The sequence below is a fragment of the Pristiophorus japonicus genome, chromosome 8 (assembly GCF_044704955.1).
Source record: "Pristiophorus japonicus isolate sPriJap1 chromosome 8, sPriJap1.hap1, whole genome shotgun sequence".
In the NCBI taxonomy this organism is placed as follows: domain Eukaryota; kingdom Metazoa; phylum Chordata; class Chondrichthyes; family Pristiophoridae; genus Pristiophorus; species Pristiophorus japonicus.
Window position 1 is genome coordinate 221,241,921 of NC_091984.1, and position 7,500 is coordinate 221,249,420.

General features: G+C 49.2%; 2 non-coding genes and 6 pseudogenes across 2 annotated transcripts; all 8 read right to left on the reverse strand.

Annotated features, from left to right (window-relative positions):
- Positions 1-423: 423 nt before the first annotated feature.
- LOC139270505 (5S ribosomal RNA) lies at positions 424-542 on the reverse strand. The gene has a single exon (XR_011594847.1). It is a non-coding gene; the product is annotated as a 5S ribosomal RNA (ribosomal RNA).
- An 870-nt stretch (positions 543-1,412) lies between these two features.
- Positions 1,413-1,531, reverse strand: LOC139269702 (5S ribosomal RNA; annotated as a pseudogene).
- An 870-nt stretch (positions 1,532-2,401) lies between these two features.
- On the reverse strand, positions 2,402-2,520 carry LOC139269703 (5S ribosomal RNA; annotated as a pseudogene).
- Positions 2,521-3,390: 870 nt separating this feature from the next.
- LOC139270516 (5S ribosomal RNA) lies at positions 3,391-3,509 on the reverse strand. The gene has a single exon (XR_011594858.1). It is a non-coding gene; the product is annotated as a 5S ribosomal RNA (ribosomal RNA).
- An 870-nt stretch (positions 3,510-4,379) lies between these two features.
- On the reverse strand, positions 4,380-4,498 carry LOC139269704 (5S ribosomal RNA; annotated as a pseudogene).
- An 870-nt stretch (positions 4,499-5,368) lies between these two features.
- Positions 5,369-5,487, reverse strand: LOC139269765 (5S ribosomal RNA; annotated as a pseudogene).
- Positions 5,488-6,357: 870 nt separating this feature from the next.
- On the reverse strand, positions 6,358-6,476 carry LOC139269766 (5S ribosomal RNA; annotated as a pseudogene).
- Positions 6,477-7,346: 870 nt separating this feature from the next.
- LOC139269767 (5S ribosomal RNA) lies at positions 7,347-7,465 on the reverse strand (annotated as a pseudogene).
- Between the last annotated feature and the right edge of the window lie 35 nt (positions 7,466-7,500).

Sequence of the window (7,500 nt, forward strand, 5' to 3'; positions counted from 1 at the left end):
CATGTGGCAAGTGGCGCCTGCTACTCGGCATTCTGATTTGCAACACTCCTCACATGAACACACATGCATTCCAGCAGCATGCTAGTTGGCTTTACATTTTTCCTGCATTGAATTGCAGCTCTTCCTGCACGATTCTTTGTTCTCTTGCTGTTTGTCCCTCTCAGGTTTCTATGCACCTTGTCTCTCCTCTCTGTTGCTGCGTCCTGGTGTGCCTGCGCCAGCGTGTATTTTTTTGCCAACTTATTTTGTTGTTCTGCGTTCTTTCGTCCCTTGCGTCGACCCCCTTGCATTTGTGTAGCAGCAGGAGAACGTGCAGGAAAGAAATGGTGAAAGCAAAGTGAAAGAGAGAGCAGCAAAAAGGTTGTTGATGGATCAACGGCACTGTGTGTGCAGAAGCATGAGCAGCCTGTGGATGGCAGCAAAAGCCTACTGCACCTGGTATTCCCAGGCAGTCTCCCATCCAAGTACTAACCAGGCCTCAGTCTGCTTAGTTTCCGAGATCAGACGAGATCGGGCGTTTTCAGACTAGTGTGGCCGTAGGCATCGATGTCATGGCTTTCTCTTTACTTAAACGGACATAAGGCTGTTCTTCACTCCTTTTTCTCCTTCCATGCATTCATCCAAGGAATCAGCACTCAAGATTCATTTCAACATTTTCCTTCCGCCACACCCACCTCTTGCTGCTCTGACTCCCACACAAGCAAACGACAAGCCCTACCCTTCATTGCCTTGCCTCAAGCTTCAAAACTGCCTGACTTTCACCATTCCCTCACTCACCCACAAATCACTCACTCATTCACCCCCCAATCTCACGCTCGCCAACCTCGAAATCTCTCATCCCCTCAAATCGCTCTCCCCCAAATCTCCCCATCCCCAAATCTCTCCTCCCCCAAAAAAGCTTCCACCGCCCCCAAAACACCAGGATTGTTTCATTTCCAATCCCACCAATTATTAAGCCAGATCGCTGTTGTAGCCACATTTCGGAACCCCATGTGGCAAGTGGCGCCTGCTACTCGGCATTCTGATTTGCAACACTCCTCACATGAACACACATGCATTCCAGCAGCATGCTAGTTGGCTTTACATTTTTCCTGCATTGAATTGCAGCTCTTCCTGCACGATTCTTTGTTCTCTTGCTGTTTGTCCCTCTCAGGTTTCTATGCACCTTGTCTCTCCTCTCTGTTGCTGTGTCCTGGTGTGCCTGCGCCAGCATGTTTTTTTTTGCCAACTTATTTTGTTGTTCTGCGTTCTTTCGTCCCTTGCGTCGACCCCCTTGCATTTGTGTAGCAGCAGGAGAATGTGCAGGAAAGAAATGGTGAAAGCAAAGTGAAAGAGAGAGCAGCAAAAAGGTTGTTGATGGATCAACGGCACTGTGTGTGCAGAAGCATGAGCAGCCTGTGGATGGCAGCAAAAGCCTACTGCACCTGTTATTCCCAGGCAGTCTCCCATCCAAGTACTCACCAGCCCTGAATCTGCTTAGCTTCCGAGATTAGACGAGATCGGGCGTTTTCAGACTAGTGTGGCCGTAGGCATCGATGTCATGGCTTTCTCTTTACTTAAACGGACATAAGGCTGTTCTTCACTCCTTTTTCTCCTTCCATGCATTCATCCAAGGAATCAGCACTCAAGATTCATTTCAACATTTTCCTTCCGCCACACCCACCTCTTGCTGCTCTGACTCCCACACAAGCAAACGACAAGCCCTACCCTTCATTGCCTTGCCTCAAGCTTCAAAACTGCCTGACTTTCACCATTCCCTCACTCACCCACAAATCACTCACTCATTCACCCCCCAATCTCACGCTCGCCAACCTCGAAATCTCTCATCCCCTCAAATCGCTCTCCCCCAAATCTCCCCATCCCCAAATCTCTCCTCCCCCAAAAAAGCTTCCACCGCCCCCAAAACACCAGGATTGTTTCATTTCCAATCCCACCAATTATTAAGCCAGATCGCTGTTGTAGCCACATTTCGGAACCCCATGTGGCAAGTGGCGCCTGCTACTCGGCATTCTGATTTGCAACACTCCTCACATGAACACACATGCATTCCAGCAGCATGCTAGTTGGCTTTACATTTTTCCTGCATTGAATTGCAGCTCTTCCTGCACGATTCTTTGTTCTCTTGCTGTTTGTCCCTCTCAGGTTTCTATGCACCTTGTCTCTCCTCTCTGTTGCTGTGTCCTGGTGTGCCTGCGCCAGCATGTTTTTTTTTGCCAACTTATTTTGTTGTTCTGCGTTCTTTCGTCCCTTGCGTCGACCCCCTTGCATTTGTGTAGCAGCAGGAGAATGTGCAGGAAAGAAATGGTGAAAGCAAAGTGAAAGAGAGAGCAGCAAAAAGGTTGTTGATGGATCAACGGCACTGTGTGTGCAGAAGCATGAGCAGCCTGTGGATGGCAGCAAAAGCCTACTGCACCTGTTATTCCCAGGCAGTCTCCCATCCAAGTACTCACCAGCCCTGAATCTGCTTAGCTTCCGAGATTAGACGAGATCGGGCGTTTTCAGACTAGTGTGGCCGTAGGCATCGATGTCATGGCTTTCTCTTTACTTAAACGGACATAAGGCTGTTCTTCACTCCTTTTTCTCCTTCCATGCATTCATCCAAGGAATCAGCACTCAAGATTCATTTCAACATTTTCCTTCCGCCACACCCACCTCTTGCTGCTCTGACTCCCACACAAGCAAACGACAAGCCCTACCCTTCATTGCCTTGCCTCAAGCTTCAAAACTGCCTGACTTTCACCATTCCCTCACTCACCCACAAATCACTCACTCATTCACCCCCCAATCTCACGCTCGCCAACCTCGAAATCTCTCATCCCCTCAAATCGCTCTCCCCCAAATCTCCCCATCCCCAAATCTCTCCTCCCCCAAAAAAGCTTCCACCGCCCCCAAAACACCAGGATTGTTTCATTTCCAATCCCACCAATTATTAAGCCAGATCGCTGTTGTAGCCACATTTCGGAACCCCATGTGGCAAGTGGCGCCTGCTACTCGGCATTCTGATTTGCAACACTCCTCACATGAACACACATGCATTCCAGCAGCATGCTAGTTGGCTTTACATTTTTCCTGCATTGAATTGCAGCTCTTCCTGCACGATTCTTTGTTCTCTTGCTGTTTGTCCCTCTCAGGTTTCTATGCACCTTGTCTCTCCTCTCTGTTGCTGCGTCCTGGTGTGCCTGCGCCAGCGTGTATTTTTTTGCCAACTTATTTTGTTGTTCTGCGTTCTTTCGTCCCTTGCGTCGACCCCCTTGCATTTGTGTAGCAGCAGGAGAACGTGCAGGAAAGAAATGGTGAAAGCAAAGTGAAAGAGAGAGCAGCAAAAAGGTTGTTGATGGATCAACGGCACTGTGTGTGCAGAAGCATGAGCAGCCTGTGGATGGCAGCAAAAGCCTACTGCACCTGGTATTCCCAGGCAGTCTCCCATCCAAGTACTAACCAGGCCTCAGTCTGCTTAGTTTCCGAGATCAGACGAGATCGGGCGTTTTCAGACTAGTGTGGCCGTAGGCATCGATGTCATGGCTTTCTCTTTACTTAAACGGACATAAGGCTGTTCTTCACTCCTTTTTCTCCTTCCATGCATTCATCCAAGGAATCAGCACTCAAGATTCATTTCAACATTTTCCTTCCGCCACACCCACCTCTTGCTGCTCTGACTCCCACACAAGCAAACGACAAGCCCTACCCTTCATTGCCTTGCCTCAAGCTTCAAAACTGCCTGACTTTCACCATTCCCTCACTCACCCACAAATCACTCACTCATTCACCCCCCAATCTCACGCTCGCCAACCTCGAAATCTCTCATCCCCTCAAATCGCTCTCCCCCAAATCTCCCCATCCCCAAATCTCTCCTCCCCCAAAAAAGCTTCCACCGCCCCCAAAACACCAGGATTGTTTCATTTCCAATCCCACCAATTATTAAGCCAGATCGCTGTTGTAGCCACATTTCGGAACCCCATGTGGCAAGTGGCGCCTGCTACTCGGCATTCTGATTTGCAACACTCCTCACATGAACACACATGCATTCCAGCAGCATGCTAGTTGGCTTTACATTTTTCCTGCATTGAATTGCAGCTCTTCCTGCACGATTCTTTGTTCTCTTGCTGTTTGTCCCTCTCAGGTTTCTATGCACCTTGTCTCTCCTCTCTGTTGCTGTGTCCTGGTGTGCCTGCGCCAGCATGTTTTTTTTTGCCAACTTATTTTGTTGTTCTGCGTTCTTTCGTCCCTTGCGTCGACCCCCTTGCATTTGTGTAGCAGCAGGAGAATGTGCAGGAAAGAAATGGTGAAAGCAAAGTGAAAGAGAGAGCAGCAAAAAGGTTGTTGATGGATCAACGGCACTGTGTGTGCAGAAGCATGAGCAGCCTGTGGATGGCAGCAAAAGCCTACTGCACCTGTTATTCCCAGGCAGTCTCCCATCCAAGTACTCACCAGCCCTGAATCTGCTTAGCTTCCGAGATTAGACGAGATCGGGCGTTTTCAGACTAGTGTGGCCGTAGGCATCGATGTCATGGCTTTCTCTTTACTTAAACGGACATAAGGCTGTTCTTCACTCCTTTTTCTCCTTCCATGCATTCATCCAAGGAATCAGCACTCAAGATTCATTTCAACATTTTCCTTCCGCCACACCCACCTCTTGCTGCTCTGACTCCCACACAAGCAAACGACAAGCCCTACCCTTCATTGCCTTGCCTCAAGCTTCAAAACTGCCTGACTTTCACCATTCCCTCACTCACCCACAAATCACTCACTCATTCACCCCCCAATCTCACGCTCGCCAACCTCGAAATCTCTCATCCCCTCAAATCGCTCTCCCCCAAATCTCCCCATCCCCAAATCTCTCCTCCCCCAAAAAAGCTTCCACCGCCCCCAAAACACCAGGATTGTTTCATTTCCAATCCCACCAATTATTAAGCCAGATCGCTGTTGTAGCCACATTTCGGAACCCCATGTGGCAAGTGGCGCCTGCTACTCGGCATTCTGATTTGCAACACTCCTCACATGAACACACATGCATTCCAGCAGCATGCTAGTTGGCTTTACATTTTTCCTGCATTGAATTGCAGCTCTTCCTGCACGATTCTTTGTTCTCTTGCTGTTTGTCCCTCTCAGGTTTCTATGCACCTTGTCTCTCCTCTCTGTTGCTGCGTCCTGGTGTGCCTGCGCCAGCGTGTATTTTTTTGCCAACTTATTTTGTTGTTCTGCGTTCTTTCGTCCCTTGCGTCGACCCCCTTGCATTTGTGTAGCAGCAGGAGAATGTGCAGGAAAGAAATGGTGAAAGCAAAGTGAAAGAGAGAGCAGCAAAAAGGTTGTTGATGGATCAACGGCACTGTGTGTGCAGAAGCATGAGCAGCCTGTGGATGGCAGCAAAAGCCTACTGCACCTGGTATTCCCAGGCAGTCTCCCATCCAAGTGCTCACCAGCCCTGAATCTGCTTAGCTTCCGAGATTAGACGAGATCGGGCGTTTTCAGACTAGTGTGGCCGTAGGCATCGATGTCATGGCTTTCTCTTTACTTAAACGGACATAAGGCTGTTCTTCACTCCTTTTTCTCCTTCCATGCATTCATCCAAGGAATCAGCACTCAAGATTCATTTCAACATTTTCCTTCCGCCACACCCACCTCTTGCTGCTCTGACTCCCACACAAGCAAACGACAAGCCCTACCCTTCATTGCCTTGCCTCAAGCTTCAAAACTGCCTGACTTTCACCATTCCCTCACTCACCCACAAATCACTCACTCATTCACCCCCCAATCTCACGCTCGCCAACCTCGAAATCTCTCATCCCCTCAAATCACTCTCCCCCAAATCTCCCCATCCCCAAATCTCTCCTCCCCCAAAAAAGCTTCCACCGCCCCCAAAACACCAGGATTGTTTCATTTCCAATCCCACCAATTATTAAGCCAGATCGCTGTTGTAGCCACATTTCGGAACCCCATGTGGCAAGTGGCGCCTGCTACTCGGCATTCTGATTTGCAACACTCCTCACATGAACACACATGCATTCCAGCAGCATGCTAGTTGGCTTTACATTTTTCCTGCATTGAATTGCAGCTCTTCCTGCACGATTCTTTGTTCTCTTGCTGTTTGTCCCTCTCAGGTTTCTATGCACCTTGTCTCTCCTCTCTGTTGCTGCGTCCTGGTGTGCCTGCGCCAGCGTGTATTTTTTTGCCAACTTATTTTGTTGTTCTGCGTTCTTTCGTCCCTTGCGTCGACCCCCTTGCATTTGTGTAGCAGCAGGAGAATGTGCAGGAAAGAAATGGTGAAAGCAAAGTGAAAGAGAGAGCAGCAAAAAGGTTGTTGATGGATCAACGGCACTGTGTGTGCAGAAGCATGAGCAGCCTGTGGATGGCAGCAAAAGCCTACTGCACCTGGTATTCCCAGGCAGTCTCCCATCCAAGTGCTCACCAGCCCTGAATCTGCTTAGCTTCCGAGATTAGACGAGATCGGGCGTTTTCAGACTAGTGTGGCCGTAGGCATCGATGTCATGGCTTTCTCTTTACTTAAACGGACATAAGGCTGTTCTTCACTCCTTTTTCTCCTTCCATGCATTCATCCAAGGAATCAGCACTCAAGATTCATTTCAACATTTTCCTTCCGCCACACCCACCTCTTGCTGCTCTGACTCCCACACAAGCAAACGACAAGCCCTACCCTTCATTGCCTTGCCTCAAGCTTCAAAACTGCCTGACTTTCACCATTCCCTCACTCACCCACAAATCACTCACTCATTCACCCCCCAATCTCACGCTCGCCAACCTCGAAATCTCTCATCCCCTCAAATCACTCTCCCCCAAATCTCCCCATCCCCAAATCTCTCCTCCCCCAAAAAAGCTTCCACCGCCCCCAAAACACCAGGATTGTTTCATTTCCAATCCCACCAATTATTAAGCCAGATCGCTGTTGTAGCCACATTTCGGAACCCCATGTGGCAAGTGGCGCCTGCTACTCGGCATTCTGATTTGCAACACTCCTCACATGAACACACATGCATTCCAGCAGCATGCTAGTTGGCTTTACATTTTTCCTGCATTGAATTGCAGCTCTTCCTGCACGATTCTTTGTTCTCTTGCTGTTTGTCCCTCTCAGGTTTCTATGCACCTTGTCTCTCCTCTCTGTTGCTGCGTCCTGGTGTGCCTGCGCCAGCGTGTATTTTTTTGCCAACTTATTTTGTTGTTCTGCGTTCTTTCGTCCCTTGCGTCGACCCCCTTGCATTTGTGTAGCAGCAGGAGAATGTGCAGGAAAGAAATGGTGAAAGCAAAGTGAAAGAGAGAGCAGCAAAAAGGTTGTTGATGGATCAACGGCACTGTGTGTGCAGAAGCATGAGCAGCCTGTGGATGGCAGCAAAAGCCTACTGCACCTGGTATTCCCAGGCAGTCTCCCATCCAAGTGCTCACCAGCCCTGAATCTGCTTAGCTTCCGAGATTAGACGAGATCGGGCGTTTTCAGACTAGTGTGGCCGTAGGCATCGATGTCATGGCTTTCTCTTTACTTAAACGGAC